Source organism: Stenella coeruleoalba (genome assembly GCF_951394435.1).
Source record: "Stenella coeruleoalba genome assembly, chromosome: 8".
In the NCBI taxonomy this organism is placed as follows: Eukaryota; Metazoa; Chordata; class Mammalia; order Artiodactyla; family Delphinidae; genus Stenella; species Stenella coeruleoalba.
In genome coordinates this window covers 97917767-97944108 of record NC_137154.1, presented here as the reverse complement: position 1 = coordinate 97944108, position 26342 = coordinate 97917767, and the positions used below count along the sequence as shown (strand labels likewise).

Here is a 26342-nt window from a genome sequence, read left to right as displayed (position 1 = left end):
GCCCTTTACAGAAAAAATTTACCCATCTTTATGCTAGAACAATGTCAAATACTAAGTTTAGTTAATAGTGGGCATCCTTGTTTTGTTTCTGACTTTAATGGGAATGCTTCTGTTGTCTCATTTAAGTAAGATGCCATGGTGGCTTTCAAAATGTACTTGTACGTTTTTGAAGGTCTCCCATACAGGTGCAGTCTTGTCTCTTCTCCTTGAACTTGGATAGGTTATGGCTGCCTCAGGGAACATAATTCAGCAAAATAGACTCTGTTGGTTTTCCCAGCAAGGTTAGAAATGGTCATGCCTGTTTCTCTCTCCTGGGACACTTGCTTTGGGCACCTTCAGTTGCCATTTAAAAAATCTAGCTCCCCTGAGGTCTCTACCTGGAGGCTTCACACAGAGAAAGATGCCTGAGGGGTCCTAGCTGTTTGATTCTTTGCAGGCTGAGCACCAGACATTGGAGTGGAGATGCTTTGCAGAAGGCCCAGGCCCAGAAACGTCTGAGGGCAGCCCTGACAGACCCAGGCAGGAACTGCCTTGCTGAGCCCGGGAGACCCCCAGATTTGTGAGCAAAATAAATAATTGTTATTGTTTTAAAGCCACTGATTCTGAATGGTTTGTTGCACAGCAACAGATAACTGGACACTGGCTTTTCAGTGAAGTTACATGTACCTTTATTATATTAAGGAAGAACGCATCTGTTCTTAATGAGTTTTTTAAATCAAAAATAAGTATTCTATGTTAACTAATGGCTTTTGGCAACTATGAAAATGCATGCTTTTTCTCCTTAGAGATATTATAATGATAAACGGTATTAGTAGATTCCTAATACTAACCTGTCCTTGCATTCCTGAAACACAGCCCACTTGGTCATAATTTTATATGCAGCTGGGTTCTGTTTGATAAAATTTTATTTAGTATTATTTACACTGATACTCATAAGTGAAATCGTACTGTAGTCTTATATTTGTGCTATTTTTATTGGGTTTTGGTTTCAGTAGGAGTGGACCTAAGTTTCAAAAGACCTGAAGCTTATACAGTTTTGGAGGCACTCTAAGAATAGAAAATGATGAATATAAATTTTGGGCCAGGGCTTTGGGAGGAGCCATTGATAGTCAGGGAATCTGAAATTTAAGCCTCTTGAGCTTTGTTTTATGTCTGTTGCCAGGTGTCAGTGTTATTCCTACTTCATAAAAATTTTTGGAAGCATGTCTTATTTTTCTTCGGGCTGTACAGTATAAATAATTTTTTAAGAATAATAGAACAGATATCACTTAATATCATTGCAGAAAACAATTTTCATTTTTTACATCCTATTATAGCCCTTGTCTTTACAGCAGTTTCTTTTGTTTGTTTTTTTTTAACATAGCTCATTCATTCATTCATCAACCATTTACTGAATGCTTACCATGTCAAAGACATTATCCTAGGGGCCATGGACTTAGGGATCCAGATAGAATATCTACCTCACAAGGCAAAGGCAATGACAGAAAAAGCAGACATTTACGATACAGTGGAAAAACCTCAAGGATTAGCTAAATCCATCTCACCTGTCTTCGCTAATCAAGGTTGTTTTAAGACTTGCAAGTCCACCAAGCAGCACGCAGCCTCAACAATAAGATGTTTGCTTGAGTTGTGTTCTAGGAGCTTGAAGTCAGCTGCATCCAGTTCGAGTTGAGCCTGTTCAGACAGGATAGAACCACGGACCCTCCAGCTGGACATGCGCAGCATCCTTTTGCTGTCGGCGGGCCGAAAACTCCACCCCCAGAACGTGCAGAGGCCGCTAGCTTAGTCACGCCTGCGCAGAACGACACACCACGCCCTTCTCCAGGCGCCTAGTAGTCGCCTGGCGCGCCCCAAGCTCCCGACGCTTCAGGACACCCTGCTGCTTTATTCCTTAGCTCATAAATACCCCGAGCCCCTTGCCTTCAGGAGGTGAATTTGAGATTTGTTCACCCGTTTCGTCGCTTGGCTGTCTTGAAAATAAACCCTCTTTGCTGCAGACCTCGGGGTCTCGGCCTTTTGGCTTGCTGTGCGTCGGGCAAGACGAACCTGGTTCGGTAACAGTGGACCAAGTGCTCTTACAGGTACGTGGGTGTGCGCCTAACTCAGCCTGGGGGAGGAGTTGGAGCGGAGAAAGAGCCTTCAAAGAAGGCGCCCCAGAGGGGCCAGCATCTAAGTTAGATCAAGGTGAAGAAGTACTTCCTTATTTTGCTTTTTCTTCTGAGCTAAAGGACTCTGACACTTTAGTGATACTAAAAGTCCTTCTAGAAGACTTGGTTGGCTAGCTGGTAGGAGACCTAGGAAATGTCTCGCTGGGGCGTGAGCTGGGCTCAGAGACAGGTGGTTAGACAACAGGTCCTCTCAGTGGCCTGGTCGAGCCGGGAACCCAGGGGACCAAAACCCAAGGTAGAGCCAGAAACATGGAGAGGTCTGGGGGAGGATGGCAGGTATTGCAGCCAGGTCTGGAGACCCGATATTTCCACTGCAGGTCTGCTGCTTCCTCCGCAATTTTTTTAAAAATTAATTAATTAATTTATGGCTGTGTTGGGTCTTTGTTTCTGTGCGAGGGCTTTCTCTAGTTGCGGCGAGCGGGGGCCACTCTTCATCGCGGTGCACGGGTCTCTCACTATCGCGGCCTCACTTGTCGCGGAGCACAGGCTCCAGACGCGCAGGCTCAGTAGTTGTGGCTCACGGGCCCAGTTGCTCCACGGCATGTGGGATCTTCCCAGACCAGGGTGTGAACCCGCGTCCCCTGCATTGGCAGACAGACTCTCAACCACTGCGCCACCAGGGAAGCCCCCTCCGCAATTTTAAGGGCTGATATTTTGTTTCAGTCACAAGGTTCAGTATGAGTTGGAATGGGGGATAATTTTACCTGGCCCAAATCCTGTGTGATGGAGGGTCTTCACTGAGTACTTTGTTTTCTAGGGCTCCTCTTGGTTTCTTTCCTGTCCCGGGATTACCTACACCCACCTCTCACATACCAGAGGCAGTTCCGGCCGACTCGGTGGGAAGCTGTGACATGAAGCTGAGGATTCTGAGCCAGGAGCCCTGCGACACCACCCGGGTAAGACTGTTTCCTCATCTGCAATATTACACACAAATTACAGGGTGATTGTGAGGATAAAACGAGAGCACGTTAGTGGAAGCGTCATATACGTTGTAAAATACTGTGTAAATAGCCCCTGTTCTTAGGGTTTAGAGATTTTTAGTCTTAGAGATTAGAGAAGTGAGGCTTGAAGCTTGATGGCTTAGAAATGTTCTGGAAGTGATGCCAAGCTTATGGGGACACATCGGACTCCAATAGGCCAAAGTAAAGGAGGCTCAGGTGTTCTTTAGCTAGGCTTGAAAACACTCAGGGAATGGACACACAGGTGTAGGGGAAGAAGCAGTTCTCACTGCTTATCTTAACAGATATTTCTAGTGACTCTCCAACAGGACGGCTGCTTCTCATTCAGGACAGCAGAAGCCACAGGGATTACATGGAAGCAGTTTCTAGGAAGGGATGGAGAAACAGATAATGACCTGGTGTGGATGGTCTAATGCTGAGGCAGTGTTAGTCATCAGCGTGGCCACATGGTGTCCAGGGATGGTCTAGGAACTTGGCATTCCCAGTATCCCCTGGATTGGTCTTAGGAATTAAAGCATTTGGCCTTGATATGTTATTACACATTACTTGCAGCATAATGGTCCCCACTGTAATCCCTCATGTCTGCAAAGCACTTTAAAGTTACCGAACACTCAGATGTACGTTACCCACGTGGTTATGGCAGCAGCAGGGGAGGTGGATGAGACGGGCATGTTTATACCCAGTGAGTAAACCATGGCTAAACGTTCACCTGAGGAAAGTCAGCAGGCCCTCAGGATGCATTGCATTATTTACTCCTTGGTAGCTCCATGAGAGAGGCATTCAATCACGGTCTGACAGTTGAGAAACTAACATTGCAGAGAGATTAAGGAAGCTAAATAAAGTTGCACAGCTGTCTCGAGCAAGTGGCAGATCAGTGGTTGGAATGGAGGTCTGTCTTCTGACTTAAAGTCCTGTGTTATTTCCACCTTCCTCCTTTAAAAAAAAAAAAAGGAACACTGTTTTACCTCCAGTTGTTTCCAAATGGAAGCATATGTTTGGGCTGGTTGTTGAGTCTGAAATAAATAGCTCCTTTTAGACTGTTGAGACAGCCAGATGCTTTCAATATGCTCCCAAGGTCGGTGATTGGGTCTGAATAGAAGCCAGATGTCCTGGATTCCAGAGCGATTTCCTCGTGGTCCACTTCCCATCACTCCCAACACTCCATGAAACAGAGAAAGGGAAGGGGAGCCCAGACTGAGTCTGCTTTTCACATATTTCTCCTTGGAAGAAGGAGGTGAGGGAGCAGTTGAGGTTACAGTTGGGCTGGAGCCGGCTGTGGGCTTGGGCTGGGATGTGGGCTGGAAGACAAATAGCCGGGAAGAATGTGCCATGGCTTATCCCAGGCCCGTCGCACCCCTCTGCCGCCTGACCTTTCTGTCCTCCTTCATCGCTGACAGCTCAGGCTCGGCTCCCCGGCGAGGAGGAAGTGCCCCGCAGTTAGTCTGCTGATTACAAAAACAGAACCATCATAACACTTGTCAGCTCTGCTTCCTCCATGCGCTTTGGCAGATTTTTTCCCCCCAATTTCTTGTTTTATTACTGTTTGTCAGGCTGGGGAGGCTTTGAAGTTCTTTTCAAATCTGACTTTTATCAGAGCGTGTAGGAGTTGGGGGGTGGGAAATAGGGTGGATGCAACCCATCAAAATATTCTGTTCCACACCCAACTCACTCGCCTCCCTCTGTCTTTGTCTGAAAAGGTTTTTGACACGGTGTTTCTATATGTGGCCTGCCTTCCAGACGAGAGAGTGACATCTATTGTCGTAATATAGGAAGGAAATTATGATTACTTAATGATAGCATGTCGCAGCTTGTCGCTTCTTTGTTTTCCTCTTAAATACTTGCTGTCACAGCAACACACAATTGGCCTTCAATCCTGAGGCTGGTGGGACCTCGTGTGGTATGGGGTGGTGGAAGCATGACTTACTGGTGGAGCCGGGGAGGATACGAGTGAACACACAGATGTTTCTGCTGCCCGGCTTGACCTGGGGTGGAGGCCTGCTCCTTGGATGCTGGCCGTGAATGCACCAGGACCAGCTTAAACATGTCAAGTGCAGCCTTCGTCCCCCAGATGCTAATGATCTTTTCCTTGTCTGGTTTGCTCTCAGAATCTGGAGGGCTTTGTTTGTGGAGACAGTCAGCAAAGGGGGATGGGCCAGGTCTCAGCTGGTTGGGGTCACCCCCAATTTAGCTTTCTGGTGACAACAAAAATCATTTCAATCCCGTTTAATAATCTGATATGATTCCCTTTTGTTCAAACAATGGAATACAAAACATTGGGACTTCCCTGGTGGTCCAGTGGTTAAGACTTAGCTTTCCAGTGCAGGGGGTGTGGGTTCAATCCCTGCTCGGGAAGCTAAGATCCCACATGCCTGGTGGCTAAAAAACCAAAACAAAACAGAAGCAATATGGTGAAAAATTCAATAAAGACTTTAAAAATGGTCCACGTCAAAAAAAAAAAAACAAAAAACAAACCCAAAACTTTAAGAAACAAAACCTTCCAACACGCTACGTCTTCCCCAATCAGGCCCAGATCTACCAGAGCCCACCTCTCAGTCGCCTCATACTCTTTGCCCCAGCTGTGTACCTTTCTTTGTTTCCTGAAAAATCAGTTTTAATCATAGAACATTCCAAACCTAGGAAAAAGCCAGAAAACACACTCTTTTTGTATCCATTATATAAATACATGGGCAGATGTAAAAAAAAAAAACAAAAACATAATGTTGAGTGTCAAAAGAAAGTTGAAAAAATATTCTAGTGAAATATTCTTTATGAAAACTTGAAGCCCCCAAAGCCTGTTCTGTCTCCACCTGGCGAGCTGCTTCTGTTCCTTATGACCCAGTTCAAATACCACCCCCTCTCAATTCCTTGCTCAGTAGAGCTGTTGCCCCTCTCCAATGACTTACAGCCATTCATTTGTAGGGTTTCCATCGCAGGTTCGTACTCCTGGAATTATAGTTTCTGTTTTCATGTTGGGATCCCTCACTAAACGGTGAGCTCTTTAAGGACTGGGCTGCGTTCTTATTTGTACACTCGGGACATAAACTCATGGTAAGAGTCTTATCAGAAGTTTAGTGAAACTAAAACCTCATTATATGACGCAAGAACAATAACTCTAGGTAGAGAACGATTTCAAGTAGAGTTCCCAGTCTTAGTAGCGGCTCTTTTACTGTTTACAAAATGCTTTCGAACTCATCAATTCAGCTTCATTATCACGTGTTAAAGTACGTAGTGCAGGCATTATTTCCATTAAATGAATGGAGAAACTATGATTCAGAGGTTAAAGGACCTGTTTGTGGTCGCACAGCTTGTGGGTGATGGGGGCTGGCTCACCAGCTTTGGAGGTCATGCTCTTTTATTATGACTTTTTGCATTGGAGTCACTCCCATCAGGCAGTCCTTCCATCCTTCCCTCTTTCCCCTCTCCCTCCCTCTTTCTCTTTTTTTCAGTCATTTGTTTGTGTAATGAATATTAATTGTACACCATCTGTACGCACTGTGTTACTCTGGGGATAAAATAACAAGCCAAACTGGTCCTAGTTGTGGCACCTACGGAGGTACCAGTCATTTGGAGAACTTGAAATCCTTCTAAACAATACACAGTATGCCGGCTGGTAAATGTTTCGTAACTCCTTGCAAGACTGTTACGCTAGAACGGTGATAGTAGGATGAAATGCTTCCCGGTGCTTTGACAGAGTTCTGAGTACTCTGAGGTTTTTTTGAAGCTAATTGCGGGGAGGGGGGAGTATTTAATTCACTCTGTTTAGCTCTTAAGCGCTCTTTCCTCTGGTAGTGAATTGCTTAACGGTGGATGCTCTGATGCTGGCAGGTACTTTAAGTGGAATATGACTGCTGTTGCCCTCTCTTACAACCTGTACTGTTGTGTGGGCTGAAACCAATTAGACCTAAATTAATTAGCAAGAAAATGATGGGGCCACTTGCTGAGCCATTCACAATACCACGTGAAGAAAGAGGAACAGTGTTTGAAGGATGCTGTGTGTTTCTGCTCAACCCTAATGATTGAAGTAGTTCCAAATATGGAAGTAAATTTAAACCATTTCTGGATTAAGTGGTCCACTTCTTTTAACCCATGGAAGTCCTTTATTTAAAGGCAAGTTAGGAAACTATAAAGAACTCCTTATGAGTCCTGGGGCTTTTGATATGCTTTGGGATGAATTTAGAAGATATGTGGGATCATTATATTTAGATTTTTTTTTTTTTTTTTTTTGTGGTACGCAGGCTTGTCACTGCTGTGGCCTCTCCCGTCGCGGAGCACAGGCTCCGGACGCACAGGCTCAGGGGCCATGGCTCACAGGCCCAGCCGCTCCGCGGCATGTGGGATCCTCCCAGACTGGGGCACGAACCTACGTCCCCTGCATCGGCAGGCGGACTCTCAACCACTGCGCCACCAGGGAAGCCCTGTGGGATCATTATATAATTAGACTTTCTAAGACCCAAAGCAGATGAGGAAATTGATGGCAGAAAAATGTATAAGGACCAATATTCTAAGCACTATGTGAGCTACAGATAAGAAAGCTTTCTACTGAAGGACAAACTCAGTTCTCCCTGTTCTCGGTTTGTTTATAGTCTTCTTTGCCGGCACCTCTTTCACTGCCTGCTCTTTAAATTTAGAGCATTCCTGGGGCTCCAGTCTCAGCTAATGGCTCCTCCAGGACCATCTCATCTTCTCCCTGATGGTAAATACCACCTCTGCATGGACTGCTTCCAAGGCTAGGCTGCTATCCAGATGCTCCCCTGAATTCCAACTGCCCACAGCTCTTCTACTGGCTGTCCCACTAGCACCTCAAACAATTATTTCTAGAACCTAACCTCTTCTTCCTTCTCCTTACCAGCCGACTCTTCACTCAAGCTAGAAACCTGGGATTCGTTCTCTACCCCTTCCTCTCCCTCATTCCCCTCCTCCAGGATATTGAGGAGCTCTGTTCATTTTACATCTAAAATATAATTCTCAAGCCATCTTTGTATACTTCTCTCTGACCCTTGTTTAGACCGCTTTCTTGCTTCTCCGCCTCTGGGCTTATCCTTCTGGTCTCCCTTGATGGCTCCCAGCCCTCAGTCATCCCTTAAATGGCAGTTTTTCCTAGGCTTTTGCTGCCGGGATCCTCCTCTTTGAACACTGAATTGTACCAGAGTGACTTCGCCCACTTTGAGGTTTCAGCTACCATTTTTATGCTGATAGCTCCCAAATGTATGTTTCCAACTGCAGACTCTCTCCTGAGCCCCAGGTCTACGTAAGCAGTGACAAGCCAGGCATCTCCACATGGGTATTCCACAGGCATTTCAAACTCGGTGTGTCCATAAGCAAGTTCATTATCTTCCTCCCCAAAACTTGTCTCTTACTGTGAATAGCATCCCTGTCCATTCAGTCATGCAAGTTCCCATTGCCATGTGAATTCCTGGCGGTCCAGTGGGTAGGACTGCGTGCTTCCATGGCTGGGGGCCTGGGTTTGATCCCTGGTCAGGGAACTAAGTTCCTGCTGGCCACGTAGCACAGCCAAAAAAAAAAAAAAAAAACAAAACAAAAAACAACAACCAAACCAAAAAACCTAATTGCTGTTATTGACTCCTTATTCTCCTTTACTTCCTGTATACGCTTATCCTTGTTTCCAGGTACAGTTGAGTCCAGATTTTAAAACTCTCCAATCTCTCCCCTTCTCTTCCCATTGCTACTGTTTTAGTAGAGGGCACCACCATCTCTTCCCTGAATTACCACAGAAGTCTCTTCCGTGATGATCTTGTGTACTTTTTTGTAACTTTGCAATCCATATGCCACGTGGCCAGATTGATTTGTTTTGTTTTTTGAGTACTGATTGGATAATACCACTCTCAGACTTTATAGTGTTTGTGGTCCTGCAGGACTCCTAGGATAAAGCCTAACGCCTTACTTGGGCTTTGCAAAGCCCTTCCAGATCTGCCCTCCTAATAATCTGGTCTCGTCTTTCTCTGCTTCGCTGTTGGAACTGCACGCTCTGGCTATATTGAACCTACTGCTTTTGCAAGTGTGCAGTGTTTCCACTTGTCTCTGGTTGTAGACACTGTTACTGCCTATGTACCTTTCTCACTTAGATGGCATTTCCTGGTACATCAGGAAGCCTTCCTGTTGTTACATGTCATATAAATGCCTGTTTACTCGTCTGTCTTCCTCATTAGACTGGAAGCTCCTTGAGTGCAGGGACTACGTCGTGTTCATTGCTGTGCCTTCAGATGGAGGTTTCTTCTCTCTCTGTGGACAGAGAAGAAATGATCCACTGATAGTTGATGATTTTGAATTTGAATGATGTCCTCCTATATGTTCTTCTCTTAGCCTCAACCTTTTCTAGCGTGCCCTCTACACTGCTAGAGGATGATCTTTCTGAAGTGCAGGTATGACCGTGCCTCTTTCCTTAAATCTTTCAGGTATGACCTGAAATGCAGGTATGACCTGAAATGCAGGTATGACCGTGCCTCTTTCCTGAAATCTTTTCTCCGCTGCTACTGGAGAAAAGATGGGCCCCTGCTGTTTTTGCTACACAGTCTGTGTTAACTTGACTCTTAGTAGAATTGATTTCTGCTCGATCTCAGACTCTGGGACTGGAGTGAGGTTGACTGCCTCCTAGCCTTCAGGGTAGAACATGTGATCCAGGCCTAAGAAAATCATAATCGTCCTCTTGTACCCTGTGACTGGTTTGGGAATGGGCATGTTAGTCAATTAGGGACAATGAGAGTTTTGCTGGAATTTTTGGGAAAGTGACTCTTCTTAGATCTTGCTATCACATGAAGCCCAGGACTGAGGCCACAAAAATGGAAGGTAAAGTCCATACATGGAGGAAACTCGAGTGCTGATTATTTAACCCTTGAGCCTAGTAATACCTGAAGACAGCCTTACCCTGCGACTTTAGCTTGTGTAAGCCAATACATTTCCTTACTTGTTTAAGCCAGATGGGTCACATTTGTTATTTTATTTATCTGTTCATTAAACAGATATTCATTGAGTTCTTGCATTGTTCTAAACACTGTTTTAGGTGCTAGCGATAGAGCAGTGAACAGTAAACAGGTAGACAAAGTCTGTTTTCAAGGGGTTATCACAAGAGACCTCACTGATAGCTTACAAACGACTGCCATAACTTTCATAATTTATCTTATGCCCGTCTCTCCAGCTGAAGATGGATTCAGTCCTGACCATGCTGCATCTGAAGTTCCATGTTCCTTATCCCAGTATCCCTCTACCTCTGAAATCATAAACTTTTAACATCCTACCGTCCAACCACACTCTTTTATCCTTTCACATCTTGACACCTCCATTCCCCACCCCAGTCAAGACCTCCAATCTTTTATCTCCATTTTAGCCACTTCACCACACACCCATTACCATCCTGGCTCTACGTGTTCCCCGGAGACCAGCCTAGATGTTTAGGACATCACTTCAGCCCCTCTTCCAATTACCTTTGGAGTTCCTTTGCCATGTTAGTTTTTCTCTACCCTGCCCTCAGAAAGCCCCAGTTCTGCATCAACATGCCCAACCGCCATCTGCAGACCCACTCTCTGCTTTTCAGAGCATGACTGGGGGAAAACACAGAATCATGAAGATCAGTGCTACTGTATATTAATGATCTCCAAACTCTCCTGGCTCTTCATGGTTGTCCGGAGTCTTTCTGTGTCTCTCGTCAGCAATTTTCTGCATCCCTTTTAGCTGCAGTTGCAATTCTTCACTTTCGTGCGTGAGCCCTCCACGTGATCATCTAACTCTAATCTTACCTTATTCATAAAGACATGTTGAGCACTTGCTATGTGATAGGCTCTATGCTGGGTATTAGAGTCACACTGAAGAAGGTAGACAGTGATTTCAGATATGGTGAGTATTATAAAAGGGAAGTGGGTGACAGGGTGCTGTAGTGATACGTAACCTGAAGACATAAACTATTGGGAGGGAGGCTAGAGAAGACTTTGCTAAGGAAGTGACACTGATGGCAAAGGAAACATTCATTCAGTGGGAGCATCTCATGGGAAGTCCCAGAGGTGAGGAATTGGGTGCAGTGTTCATTCAGATATCTGTTGAGCGCTCACAATGTGCCTGGCGCCCTTTTCTGTGCCAGGATTTGGGAGTTACAGCAGATGCTGTCAAGGGCCTGCTCCTGTCCCTTGGACCTACTAGTTCTAGACCCTTGGTCCTAACTTCCGCTTCCCTTTGCCGGCACGTGCTGTTTTTGCGCTAGGATTTCTCTGGCTGCTGGGCCAGTTCTGCCTACACGTAAGTAGCCCAGAAGTGCTGGGATACTAAAGCCCACCTTCCCCGGCCCCCAGCATTCCTCCCGAAGTGACCTATAGGAGTACGCAGATAATAGAAATACCAGATACCAACCCCTTTGCCCCATGAGTGGGAAATCTATGACTGTGTCTTCCACACTGACTGACACACGTTCCAGGTGGATTACACACTAGCTACCCACAGTAGCTGGTTTGAACACTCACTATCGTCTTCCTGCCCAGCGTTTCCTTGAATCACGTCCCAAATAAACTCCTTGCGTTCAAACCCTAGTCTCAGGGTCTGCCCTTGAGAAATCCAAATGAAGACGGTGGTGAACAAAATGTATGAGATTCCTGCCTTCGTGGCACTTATACCCTGTAGACGGATACAGACGATGGAGACAAAAACAAACAAGATATTTTTAGTCAGAACTCGTGTGATGAATAAAGTAAAACAGGGTAATAGAAGAGAAAGTGACTAGCATGGCAGGAAGACAGGAGGGATGGATGGGCCACGTAGGTTGGGTGTTCAGGGCAGACAAGGCAGGTGAGGCTCTGCATTCTTTTTTTTTTTTGTGGTACGCGGGCCTCTCACTGTTGTGGCCTCTCCCGTTGCAGAGCACAGGCTCCGGACGCGCAGGCTCAGCGGCCATGGCTCACGGGCCCAGCCGCTCCGCGGCATGTGGGATCTTCCCGGACCGGGGCACGAACCCGCGTCCCCTGCATCGGCAGGCGGACTCTCAACCACTGCGCCATCAAGGAAGCCCCAAGGCTCTGCATTCTTCTTGTCGCCTCTTTCCTGTGTGGCAGTGCTGTGCCAGGTCTTCGTTCTTGAAGCTGCCCTCTTCCCGTGGCTCTAATGCTACTCATCTCCCTTGTTTTTCTTCCAACCTTTCTGGTGATGACAACCAAATCCCCTCCAGGAACTTTCTCTTCATCCTACTAAAATCCTAGGGGTCCGATTTCCCCAGGGGCTTTCCTATTCTTCCTTTATTCTCTCTGATGGTTTCAGCCAGCACCTCGTGGTGATGACTCTCAAATTTATGTCTATTGTAGACCTCTTTCCTGAATTCCAAGTTCAGGTGTCCAACTGTTTGTTGTATAACTCTTCCTGGATGTTTCACAGACACCCTAAACTGAAAATATCCAAATCCAGCTTAATCTTTTCTCTCCCCAAACTGGTTTTCACTTTAAATTCCTTATGTCAGGGAATGACATCACCCACATCCAATTAGTGGGTACTCTTTTTTTTAAAATTCCCTTTTAATTTTTGTCCCTTCATTTCCGTTTTCATCTCTGATCCATGTCCAGGACATCATTAAAAGCCCTTTCCTGGATTACTACAACATCTTGGAAACAAACCTCCCCCTCCCCCTTCAATCCAGCCTCTAGATGACAGCCCAAATAATAGTTCGAAAGTTCAAATTTGCCCATGTCACTGTTATGCTTAAAAGTGTTCATGGGGGCTTCCCTGGTGGCGCAGTGGTTGAGGGTCCACCTGCCGATGCAGGGGACACGGGTTCGTGCCCCGGTCCGGGAGGATCCCACATGCCGTGGAGTGGCTGGGCCTGTGAGCCATGGCCGCTGAGCCTGCGCGTCCGGAGCCTGTGCTCCGCAACGGGAGAGGCCATGATGGTGAGAGGCCCGCGAACCACAAAAAAAAAAAAAAAAAAAAAAGTGTTCATGGGCTCCCATTAACTTGGGATAAAGTCAGAGTCCTTAACATCACAGTCAAGATGCTGCACAGTCTTGTTCTTGACTCCCTTCCCAGTCTCCTCCTCAGCTGCTTTCCCTCACTCTCCTTTGTGCCTCTGTGTCATTCCATACGCTCTTCGCTCCTGCACTTTGAGGCCTGGTTTATTCTTGATGCCTGGCTCATTCTGCAGGACTCAGCTAAAGCATCACCACGTCTAGTAGAGATGTCTTGACCATCCAAAACAGGAGATTCGTCGCCTCAGAACGCCCTCAGCTCCTTCCCCACGGGATTATCTACAGGTCTGTGGTGCATTGCCGTAGTTGGTGCTTTGCTTATTTCTGTCACCAACCTCTGAGCTCCTTAAAAGCAGGTAATTGGTTATTTGTGTCTCTCAGTGCCCAAGACATGTAGATGTGCAGTCAACCTTTGTCAAATGAATTAATAGTGTAGCTTACTCCATGTGTAGGTCTGGGATGACATCTGACCTAGCCTTGACTGTTTTCCCTAAATCATACTATGAAAAATTCTATTTGACACGGAAATGCAAATTGTTTATAAAGATCACTCACCCTGTTCCTTAAACCACGTAGACCTTTGTCTGCGCTCTGTGACAGAATGCTTCAAGAACAAAGATACCTTCACATTAACTAGCCCATTTCCTGCACTTGCTGTAGTTATAATGGAGCTGTGGTTTAATCTCTGAATTCCTGTTACTTTTGTTCCATTTATGTGCTTAGTCTTAGACAACAGAATGGAGAGGATGAGTTATTCAGTAATTTTTAGCTGTGTTGTTTTGGAAATATGCTTTTGTTCTCCCTATCTCAAACTAATCTTTGGAGGTGACCCATGAAAAACAACTTGAAAAAATAAAAAAAGCAGATTTGATAATTTCCATTAAGCTTCCTGTTTATTTTAGATCTGTGTTGGCAAGGTCTGTCACGTTTTCTTCACTGTCATACAAAGTATTGCCTTTCTGTGCAGTCAGTCCTTTAAGTACTTACTGTGTTCACAATACAGTTATAAGCACTTTGTATCAATTATTTAATCTGTCCAACAGCCCTATGAAGGATTCGCATGTGGACACGTGGTAATCATACCCAAGAGAGGGTATGATAAGTTTGGGAAACTGATAGTAGTACTATGTTGCTTTCAACACAGATTGTGGGAGGAGGGGGACTGGAGAGAGATGGGTGAAGCTACAGTTAAGCAGAGGCTGCGTCTTACGGTCCTTGTACACCATGTCCAAGAGTCTGGGCTTTATCCAAAAGCAATGGAGTGTCATTGGTGGTGACCTTATTAGATTTATGCTTTAGAAAGAGCTCTGGCTGCAGAGTGGAGAATGGGTGGAAGGATCCTAAAAATGGAGGAAGACAGACCAGTTAGGATAATCCAGTAATCTATGTAAATCATAGTGGTGGCCTGAACAAGGATGGTAGACCATATAGTCCAGAGATATTTAGGAAGCAGGAATGCAGGATAGTATAGCAAGCCAAACAGAGCTCAGGACAGATCTCTCTGCCGTGTATTAAAGTGACCTGAGGCAATTTAGGCAACTTTGTTAAATGTGTAAAATGGAGATAACAGTAGTAGCCATCTCACGGAGTTCTTGGGAAGACTGAGATAATGCATGTTGTGGTAGCCAGAATACTGGTCCCCAAGAGAGATCCGCGTCCTAATCCCCAGAACTTGTGAATATGTTACCCTCTATGGCAAAAGAGACTTTGCAGTTGTGACGAAAATTAAGGACTCTGAGGTGGGGAGATTTTCCTGGGTTAGGGTCCCAGTGACCTCAGTCTAATCACATAAGTCCTTAGAAGTGGAGAACATTTCCTGGCTGTGGTCAGAAAGCAATGTAACAATAGATATGGGTCAGAGAGATGTTACGTTGGTAGTTTTTTTTTTTTTTTTTGAGAGATATAAAGAAGAAGAAATTTATTTTATGTAAATCAAGCATTTATTTATGGAACTGAACGATGGGAAATACCAGGCTAGGGAAGTAGGTTGGAGCCGCTAATAGAGGGCCTTAAGGTCTATACTAAGCAGTTTGGACTTTGTTCTCTAGCAAACGGGAATCATCCAGAGCTTTAGAGCAAGGAGTGACAGGTTCCTGTGTGAGTCACGTACGTTGGTAGTTTTGAAGAAGGAGGAAGGGGCTGTGAGGCAAGGAATGTGAGTGGCTTCTGGAAGCTGGAAAAGGCAAAGAAACAGATTCTCCCCTACAGCTTCCAGAAAGGAGCACAGCCCTGCCAGCACATTGATTTGACTCTAGTGAGACTTGTGTTGGACTTCTGACTTACAGAGCTATAAGGTAATAAATGTGTGTTCTATTAAACCTTCAATTGGGTAGTAATTTGTTACAGCAGCAGTAGAAAACTCATGCATACGTAGAGGGCTCAGCCCCATGCTGCATGCAGCAGGCACCGAGTATAGGGACTCGTTCGGACACAGTAACTGACTAGATATGGGGGAGGAGAAGGATACAGGATCAAGAGTGGTGGGGTCTTGTAACAACCTATGATGGAAAATAATCTGAAAAAAATGCATACGTGACTGAATCGCTTTGCTGTACACACGAAACTAACACAATATTGTAAATCAAGTATACTTCAAAAGAAAAGTGCTTGGGAATTCATGCTGTTGCCATGGTTTAATTTGGGAGAAGCTGAATTTTGGGAATCTGAGAGAGAGTCAAGTGGACATGTTTATAGGTTGGATATAGGCTCTGGACCTTAGAGAGGTCTGGGCTACAGACTCGTATTTTAGCGTTATCATCACAAAGAGAATGAACTTGCTTTGCTCCATCACACTCAATAGGTAGCTGGGGAAAAGGGATCCCTTCTCTGGTGCCCAGCTCCTCAAACTGGCTTCCAGGACCTTACACTCTGGATTGCCTGGGTCCACAGAGGGCATGGATCAAGATCAATGTCTTGATCAACCATTTTCAGTTGAAATCAGTATCTTATATGTGGCCATTGACCCAGGGGGATTCTGAAATTGAATGTTACTCCCCTTTCTCGAAGCAACAAAATCCAACTCTAAGGGATTATTTCACATGTGAAAAGCAGTATCAAGCCATGGATGCTGGTGCTCCTATGTGAAGGTGACTGATGTGAGGTGGTCGCTTTGCCTGATTTTTAAGGAATTGAATGTGCCTCTCATCTACCAGCAGCTTCAGCTACAAGGTATGGTCATTATTTTTCCTGATTCTTTCTGTTATCACCTGTAAGCCTGCAAGCTGGATCTGCTGTACTGTTGCTGTGTCTTGGATGGCAAAATACTCCTGCGGCTTCCATAAATAACTCTGTCATGAGGATTTCAGAACTTACACGTCCAGCTCCAGCAACGACAGAATGATGTAGGAACACAGTCAGACCTCCACGCTGACCTTATTTCAAGCTCAGAAAAGCCCCCGTTACTGCCAGGCCAGTGTACAAGCACAAATCTGTGTGTTCCAACCACAGAATCATGGACACAGCACTCGAGTTGGGCCCAGGCGTTCTCCAGGTCCTGAGTCCTACAACAGAACTACTTGGTGGATAGGAGTATCCACTAAGACTTCAGGGGTTTTCGGCGGTTCAGAGTCCATCACAAGAGGACACACTGTGTTATAGTCACCACCTCTGCCGTTTACTGGAGGCCTGCTGTTTATTTGCCTTATCCTGTGCTACGGTGTTTTACAGGTATGATTTCTTACTCTCACCATACTTTAGTGAGAAGGGTATTGTTTTTTTTTTTTTTTTTTGGTGGTACAGGGGCCTCTCACTGTTGTGGCCTCTCCCTTTGCGGAGCATAGGCTCCGGACGCGCAGGCTCAACGGCCATGGCTCACGGGCCCAGCCGCTCCGCGGCATGTGGGATCCTCCCGGACCGGGGCACGAACCCGTGTCCCCTGCATCGGCAGGCGGACTCCCAACCAGTGCGCCACCAGGGAAGCCCCGAGAAGGGTATTGTTATTTTTATCTTCATATATTAGGTGAAGAAATGGAATCTTAGACAATTTGAGTAATTTGCTCAAGCGAATAAAATGGTACAGCTCGAATTTGACATCACTTTCATCTGTTTTCAAAATTAACAGTCTTGGGCTTCCCTGGTGGCGCAGTGGTTGGGAGTCCGCCTGCCGATGCAGGGGACACGGGTTCGTGCCCCGGTCCGGGAAGATCCCACATGCCGCGGAGCGGCTGGGCCCGTGAGTCATGGCCGCTGAGCCTGCACGTCCGGAGCCTGTGCTCTGCAACGGGAGAGGCCACAGCAGTGAGAGGCCCGCGTACCGCAAAACAAACAAACAAACAAAAAAAACCAGTCTTTCTAAAGTACACTTTAGTAATGTTTGTAAGAGGATGAAGGACAGAGCTGAGAAGATATAGTACTTTCTGGTGCTTCACCCTAAGCCACAGTGTCTGTGAGAACTTCACAATCAATTTCCCCCATCCCAGGGTTGCTTATTTATTCTTTACTTCAAACCAGTATTTATTATTGAGTGCTGACCATGCCAGGCACTGTGCTGCTTGAGGAGGATGAGTCTGTCACCTTCAGGGAGCTTATTTTCTCATGGGACAAATGGATTAGTAAACAGGCAGGTGTGTTATGTTGTCTAATGACAGAAGGGGGCATCTTGCTGTGGGGACTTGGATGGAGAACCATAACACCCTCTTCATCATGTTGTCTGCCTTTCCCTGGAGAGGCCCTGTTCCAGATTGATTGTGGTCCTTCATCTGTGTGCCAGAGATCTTTGGGACACACAAATGGAGAACTGCCTAGAAGCGGTCTCCTGGTTTATATGATTACCCATCTCAGCCACCATTATTTCCCTGCCCTGTCTGTCAAGGGATGGCTGTCTTCCCCCATTCATGATAAAATGAACAGGTTCTCTAGAATGTCAGAACTGGACCTTTTAGGGCAGCTTGAGCAGACCCTCTACCTTGCCATCAAGGCCCAGCCCTTTAAAAGCAACCACAGTCCAGCAAGAGGCTGTTCACCAGAATGAAGCTGGACTTCCCTGTGTTTGCACCTGCACTTCCCGTTCCCTGAGACCTTGACTTTTGCTGCTACTCACGACTACATTGATGGCCCTTGTGCTGTAAAGTCTTCTCCTTCAGTGTCCTGTGCCCCATGTCTGTTTACCCACAGACTTCGCCTTTGCCTCTCAGACTGGATTTGACACCCACAGTGTCTGAGTGTCAGACACAAACCTGATTTTGAGATCCTTTTGCTTGTCCTGTATGCTGTGGCTAGCTCTCGTGTCAGTTCATTCTTCCTAAGTGTTGCTTTCATTCTTCTCATTGCCACAGCAAGTATTTTAAACACTTGGGCCTGACTTGTGATCCCAGCCTGCATCTTAGCCCTGTACCCCTCTATCGTACAACACAGAGCTCACGCTTCAGCGGATTTGGACTGTGGCCTGCCCGCAACACATTTCTATTTCCGTGCGAGTTACTTTCATGCCCCAAATGTGCTGCATTCATTTTTCTCTTTTAAATTATTTCACCTGCCTGGCTAACTCCTACTCATGCTTCAAGACCCAGGCAAAGCCTCTCACTCTTGGGCTGGGTCTCTGCCCTTTGCCCAGGCTGAAGTAAGAACCCTCGTTCTTACACCACGTGTGGAACTCGCACATAGCACCTTACTAGCACTGCATGACAGTTATTTCTCGACATATTCACCGCTGGTTTACAAACCAGTTCTGAGGTCAGAAACCTTGCCGCTTTCATCTGTTTATTCCAAACACCCAAGCACAATGACTGACCTTATAACAGCTGTCCTGTTATTGGTTCTTGAATAGATAAATAGATTAGTATTAGCTCTACTTGCTGTATGTTTTGAAAACATCCCACAGTGGCTAGGAGACAATACTGAAGCTGTCACCAAGACAGCAATTTCTGATATGAAACCCTTAAAAGGGTCTTACCAGGCAGAGAAGTGAAGGAGGTCATTTAAAGTAGAGGAAACAGCACAGGCCATTCAGGGATTAGGGAGAAGTGTGGTGTGTATTAAAGGATGGGGAGGTGGTGAGACATGACAGGTAGTCATGTCCGGCTCCTAAAGAGCCCTGTCTGCTGTGCTAAGGAGTTCAGACCTTACCCTGAAGTCAGTGGAAGGACCAATGGCCATTTAAAATGTGTAAGTGATGGAGTGACATGGTTAGATTTAATTGGTCCATAACTCGGGTGGTTTCTTTGGTATTTTTAAAAAGATGCTGTGCATAGGTTTTTGGAAGAGTGGTCCTAAGAAGTTCTCATCCTGCTTGCTGGCCTCCTGGCAGGGACAGGGTTGCCCTGAGAGAGCCGGGTGCAGGCATTTTGTCCTCCTTGTTCAGCCAGAGGCAAGCCTGCCACTGGAGGTCACTGTTGCACCATAGATGTGTGCGCACAGCGCCGAGCTGCCCTTTGCAAGTTGGCTTCTGCAAAGGGTGAATCCGACAACTCCTGGGCAGGTTGGAAATTCCCTAGGGCAGACATCTTTCTGTCCCCATTGAGGACTGGCCTGGTGACCTGAAAAATGTGGCTGAGGAAGAGCTGTGTTTGAGGCAAGCGGGAGAGAGGCTGGATGACCTTGTGCGGGGAGGGCTTATGCAGTCATCAAAGGCGAGGAATTTGGTGGGTCTGGACTTCATTATTCTGCGTCTGGTGTGGGAGAGGCTGGCTGCCCCTTTGGGTCAAGGCGACTCTTCTCCTGCTGCTTTCTGGTTTGAATCTGGCTGAGGTTAAGGAAGGTTATTATTGTCCTATGGGTCCGTAGAGGTCAGGGGACACAAAATGAGTTGGCATCTCAGACTCCATCCTGGGGGAGGTCTGGGGGTTGGAGGGGGCCTTCCTTGTCCTGCTGGGCTGTGACAACAGAGCTGCCTGGTACAGGGGGAAATGGACACTGAGACCCACTCCTTAAACACACCCGCCGACCGATGGACTGTACCCAGGGCCGGGCGTCAACCGAGGCATCCAACAGGACCACAGAGAAAGGAAGGAACTGATAGTTCTCTTGAGAAACTGTGCCAGGTCTTTGTATATATTTCCTCAGTTCTCAAAATAAATGTGTGCAGTGGGTATTATTTTCCCCATTTATTATTTGAAGAGAGAGGTTTAGAGCCAACATTCAAACCTATGTCTCTTGAAATAAAAAGAGCACAGTTGGTAAAACGACTGCTTGTGGGCACCTTCTGAGAATTGATCCAAGCTTGAAAACTTAGAGTCCTATAGGGGAACAGAGTCTTTGGCTGTGTGGTCTCTTGATAACTCACTTCCACATTGGTTGAGAGTAACTTCTGGTAGAAGTTGAGTAACTTTCTAATAAGTCATCCTTTGTTTATAACTTGACAAAGAAGCACTTCTCTGCACGTTAACTGATCTGATTCTTAGAATAAATACACGACCTCCAGTTTTGTAGTTGAAGAATCTGAGCCTTTAAGGATTTGCCAAAGAAACTATAGGTTGTTAGTGAGATGGGATTCAAACTCTGGTCTTTCTCTTCCCATTGCAGTTCTCTTTATAGGACACTGGAATCACACACCTAGCTAAGTCTTGGATGATGGAAAGATGTTGTACCATAGCCTGGTTAGCAGTAGAAGTCATGTAGAGGTCATGCAGCACAATATTTTATTTTTAGAGTTGAGGAAATTTCAACCCAGAAAGGTTAAGCTCTGGGGTGAAAAATGTTGTCTTCCTAAGTTGGGGTTCCCAGAGTTAGCCAATGAAAATAGAGGACTCCTAGTATTGATGGGATATACTTGTTCTAAAAAATTATTCACTGTTTATCGGAAATTCAAATTTTAACTGGACATCCTGTGTTTTATCTGGCAGCCCCATTCGAAGTCCAAAGAGGGAAAGCTAGGCTTGCTGTTCCTTTGGACATCTTTTAATTTTGGAAATAAAAACATTTTGAAAAGAGCACCCTAAGTACCCTAAAAAAGAAAGACTTTCTATGGCTTTATCCTGGCTTTGCCAACCACAGCTTCCCTGAGCTGAGCTTGCCTCAGGACATCGCCTAATGGGTTCATTTCAAAGGACATCCTACGAAAAAACAATTGCAAAGCAGTTTGAAAATACAAAGGGCTTCAGGACAATTATGAAAGAAACCAGCCCAGTTAATCATACCAACTACTCAAGGGAAACCAAAATCATGGGAAGAAATCCCTAAGGAGCATTTAGTAGAATACCCGTCCTATGTACACCTTTAATCAAGATTCAAAAGGAAGACAGCTAGTTCCCTTTGGAAACTATTATGTAATGAAATCAACCCTGCTTTGTACTCCCAGATTAATTACTGGATTTATTCTTCTCACTCAATTTATTTCTAGGTATTTGGACATTTTTCATTGATATTCTTTATGTTACTAAAACAACAACAATAAATAGTAATACTGATTTCACCTGACCAGGTGTGAGGATGATTCTAGAGCTAATGTTAAAGATTAAAATATTAAGGGAGTTTAGTGCTTCTTAAATATGTTCATATTTAACTATAGAGAGACTTTCCAGATCTATCGTGTGTATCAATGTAGGTCCAGACTTGTAATAATAAAGCTGTGTCTCTATATGGTGACTGTCATTCTGGAAAGAAAAAATTGTTCTTAAAGCTGCGTGGTGATAGGGTGGACAGTAATGCCTGTGTGTTTCACTTAACACCACATAAACGTTGGCAAATTGAATTTGTTTCCACGTCAGAGTGCTGTCTTCTGCCTTTTACCACCTTTTCCTTCACTCACCCTTTGTGCTTTCCTCTCATCACTCATTATTTCCACAAATATTTACTGAGTACCAGCTATGAAACACACACTGTGCTAGGAACTGGGGAAACAGACGAAGCCACAGCCCTGTCCTCAACACGCTCCCAGGCTAGAGGAGGGGGAAGGACCTGTAAACAATGAAGTTGAGCAGACGGAATGGGAAAGCATAGAGGAGCAGGCACTTAACTCTGCCTGGGGGAGAACGGGAAAGGAGTGGAAACCTCAGTGCAAGCCAGAGAACAATATTTACAAGACAGAGGCTTGTGGAAGGACCTCACATATTTCGTGAATGACAAGAAGTTTATGATAGAGGGAAGAAAAATGAGACTGGGGAGATGGTTGGGATCCATGTCATAAAGGTCTGTGTACATGAAACGAAGGGATTTGGATTTAATGGGAAGTCTTTGGAAATCTTTAGCAGGAGAGTGACATAAGCAGATTGGTTTTAGAGGAAAAGAACTGAGAGAGAGGAGTCTATAGGATAAGTAGCGGGGTTGGGGTAGATCAGCAGAGGGGCCAGTTAGGATGCCACTGCATCCAAAGGGGTAATGTGGGACTGGTGAAAAGCTTGTGCTGGGGGTGGGGTAGAGGGAAAGGAGACCAGACTCCCTGTGGTTTTATTCCATTTTTATTCTTTTGATCTTTCATCTTCAAGTCCTGCAAAACTCAAAGTAGTAATTGCGTAGGATGATACAAGTGTGCTCCAATTAGAGGAGGTTCCAATTAGATGCCAGAGTTCGGAAAGGTCTGTAGAGAGCTCACAAGGAATGCAGTTACGAGAATATTTCTGGAAATGTTAGTCCAAGCCCAACTTTTCAATTATTTTTATTAATGCTTCAGAGATAGAAACCTTGATTAAATTTGCAGATGCCAGGGAATTGAAGGAAATAGTTAATGCACTGCTTGGAAAAATCAAATTCCAAATGGATATTTAAAATAGTCAGAGATCAGCTAAGTCTAATCAGATGAAATTTAACAGGGATGCATGTAAAGTTATGCAGTTGGATCCAAAAAAGCAATGTAGAATTCCAGAATGGGGAAACTCTTAGTTTGCCAGTATGAGGAGTTTTCAGTGATAACACATTGGTACAATGTCCCTTCTTTCAAGATAAATGGTTTCTTATGCTCTTTCAATAAATGTGTGGTAGTAGGGTAGTAGCTGCTGCAAAAAAGACTCCTAAATCTCAGGCTTAACATAATTGCAATTGAATTCTTGCTCACTTAACTATCCAAGTCAGATATCGCACGTCTTGTGTGTTTTCTTCCACGTGGAAGCCCAGGTCCTGGGTTCCTTCCATGTGGGGGCCAGGCAGTTCTCTAAGCTTTGGCCTCACTGTCATTTGCATCCGGGTGAAGAAGAGGGAAGAAAGAGTGGAGAGAGGACCTCTGTTTCATGAAAACCTCGGCCCAGAGATATCACATGTCATTTCCTCTTACATTTCATTATTGAGGGAGACTAGGAAGTATAGTTCTTGGATGGGAGACTGCTTTTTTTTTTTTTTTTTTTTTAATTTTTGAATTTTATTTACTCTTTTATACAGCAGGTTCTTATTAGTTATCCATTTTGTACATATTAGTGTATGTCAGTCCCACTCTCCCAATTCATCCCACCACCACTGCCCCACCCCGCCACAGGAAACTGCCTTCTAGTGACAAAACTATATTATGAAAGTAGGAAGACCCATATTGCTGACTTGTTCACCATCCATCCCCCTTAGGCCATCCAGAATGCAGATGATAGTCCCAGCTTGGGCCAGTCCCCAGTTTGTGGATTAGTATCATTTGAGAGCATTCCATTTAGGAGGAAAAATTGGCAAAGTAAAATATACTTGGAAGCAGTGGAACAGAAGAGACAATGGAAAGATCTGTGAATGTTTAGTCTAGAAAAGAGGAGGCCCTCAATGGCTATCTCCAGCTATTGGAAATCATCTTAAATGTTATAGTTCCTCAGTGCTCTATTTTATGCTTCTCGTTTCTCAGACTGTGTTCTGTACCTGGATGATCTTACCTGCTCTTAAGCTCATTATTCACTTATATGCTGGGTTTATTTCTCCAAGCTCGTTTTTTTTCCCTCTGAGCTGCTTACTTGTCCAGTTACTAACCATGCAACTTAACTGATATTTTACAGTTACATCAAACAAATCCAGCATCAACTCATTGGTTCTTGGTGTACCAACAATTGGCAGTACCAACAGTCACCTCATTACTCAAGTTAGAAGCCAGAATCATCTATGAACTGCCACCTCTCCTTTATCACCTGCATCAAATGAGTTATCCAGGCCTGTCAATTTTATTTCATAAATATTCCTTAAATATGTACATATTAGTACATACTGAACTCAGGTTTTCATCATTTTTTCACCTGGATAACAAAACTTAAATGGTCTCCCCTCTTCCACCCTTGTTCCTCTACACTCTGCCACTAGAGCAACCTAACAAAAAGGTACATTTGAGTTTATTATTCTCTTTTTCAAGTCACTTCAAAGCCTTTAGGTCTGATATACAAGTCTCTTTATCAGATTCTTGCCTATGTCTCTAACCTCACTGCCTACCACTCCCCCCTCATATCATTCTACTTGTAGTTCCTTGAATATACCATAGTATTTCTCATTTCTTCGTGTCGTTAAATTTCTTTCCTTTAGGGAATTACTTCTTTGGCTAATTCCTATTTGTCTTTAAAAGTCCACTTGACTTCCTCTAACCCTTCAAATCTGAATTAAGTACCCTGTTCTATACATCAGAACACTCTGAGTATACTAGTACACATCTGTCTCCCCACTACAATGTAAATATCCCTAAAGCAAGGTCCATGCCTCATTCGTTCATTTATTTACTGTCTAGTACCCAGCACAGTGCCTGGTGCACATTCAGGTAGTGTCTGACTTGAATTGTCCCACGGAAGAGGGAATAGATTTGGTCTCTGCATTTCAAAAGGCAAAACTACAGGATAGAAGCTTTGGGCTTTCATTCGGTGGTAATGCATGCAATTGATAGGTGACTTTGGAAAGTAGTGGGTTTCCTCTCATTCACTGTATTCAAGTGGAGGCTGGAAGAGCCACTTGATAAGGTATAATAGTGGGGATTTAAGCAGCCAGTGGAGGGCTTGGGCTTGACATCCTGTAACATCCCAATAAACCATAAGATGCCATAATTTTGATTCACATTTGTTGGTTTTATTAAAAATATTTTAATCATCTGAAGTGTGTTATGGGACTTAATCAACGGTTTTGGAAAATGTTTTAAAGAGGAAACAAAGATCTGTAGGTAGAAAACCTAGTCTAAATAAAATATATTGGAAAAATAGAAATCTTTCTGAATCATTCCTAACGACTCTTTTCTGATGTTCATGCATATTATAATAGCTGGGCCAAAAAAGGGGTGTTAAGACCATGGTTGAGATGCTTTAATGAGTAATTACCTTTCTGTTATGTTACCAAACACTGTGTGTTTAGTTTCTCATAAAGGATTTAACAGAGAAGATGACTGATTGTTCGAGATCTCATGAACATTCCTTTGAGGGCTCTGACCTATTGCATCGAGTCTTGCACCTATTTAAAATACTTGAACCCTTAATATTGTGACTCCAAATTGCAAATCCTTTGGTTTAGCTTTTCTGGGGGCATTGTTCAGAAAGGAGACAGCATTAGGCAAATGAAGGAAAAGCTTTCTTTTTGCAGAAAGAGATCTCTCCTCCTTTAATCTCCTAGGGGAGACTTTGCCTGCAGAAGCTGAAACTCAAGGAGAAATACGGCTTTGGACTCTCTGGCCTTGAAGCCCGCCAGAAAATTTTATTCTCGTAATGTACAGACTTGTTTTTCTATCAGTCTTTAAGAAAGATTATCCCATTTGTCTCACAATAGGATGAGCATGCACTTTTATACTTCCTTGCATGAAAGACAATGTTTGGGATTTCTTTAATGTGTGTAAGTTCTTTGAGGGGAGGCATATTTAAGAAAGAGTTGGGTGTAGTGGAAAGAGCATTGGATTTGGAATTAGGTACCTGCATCTTTTTTTCTTTTTTTACATCTTTAATGGAGTGTAATTGCTTTACAACGTTGAGTTAGTTTCTGCTGTATAACTGACGGCTGTGAGGTGATACCTCATTGTAGTTTTGATTTGCATTTCACTAATGATTAGTGATGTTGAGCATCCTTTCATGTGTTTGTTGTCAGTCTGTACATCTACTTTGGAGAAATGTCTATTAGGTCTTCTGCCCATTTTTGGATTGGGTTGTTTGTTTTCTGGATATTGAGCTGCATGAGCTGCTTGTATATTTTGGAGATTAATCCTTTGTCAGTTGCTTTGTTTGCAAATATTTTCTCCCATTCTGAGAGTTGTCATTTCACCTTTTTTATGGTTTTCTTTGCTGTGCAAAAGCTTTTAAGTTTCATTAGGTCACATTTGTTTATGTTTGATTTTTTTTTTCTTTTTTCTTTTGCATCTTTACTGGAGTATAATTGCTTTACATTGGTGTGTTAATTTCTGCTTTATAACAAAGTAAATCAGCTATACATATACATATATCCCCATATCTCCTCATTCTTGCATCTCCCTACCACCC

The 26342-nt window shown here is 44.4% G+C and overlaps 1 protein-coding gene across 6 annotated transcripts in view; it reads left to right on the top strand.

Moving 5' to 3' along the window:
• The first annotated feature begins 434 nt into the window (after positions 1-434).
• The window catches only part of LOC307190567 (uncharacterized protein), a 394123-nt gene continuing 368215 nt past the window's right edge, over positions 435-26342 (top strand). For 5 of the 6 annotated variants that reach the window (XM_079929808.1, XM_079929807.1, XM_079929806.1 and 2 more), the window contains exons 1-2: positions 1960-2081; positions 2926-3064. The gene's annotated coding sequence lies outside the window, so the exon portion shown is untranslated. Of the gene's footprint in view, positions 560-1363; positions 2082-2925; positions 3065-26342 lie in introns of those variants that run through there. The other variant, XR_013829494.1, reaches the window with a different exon arrangement.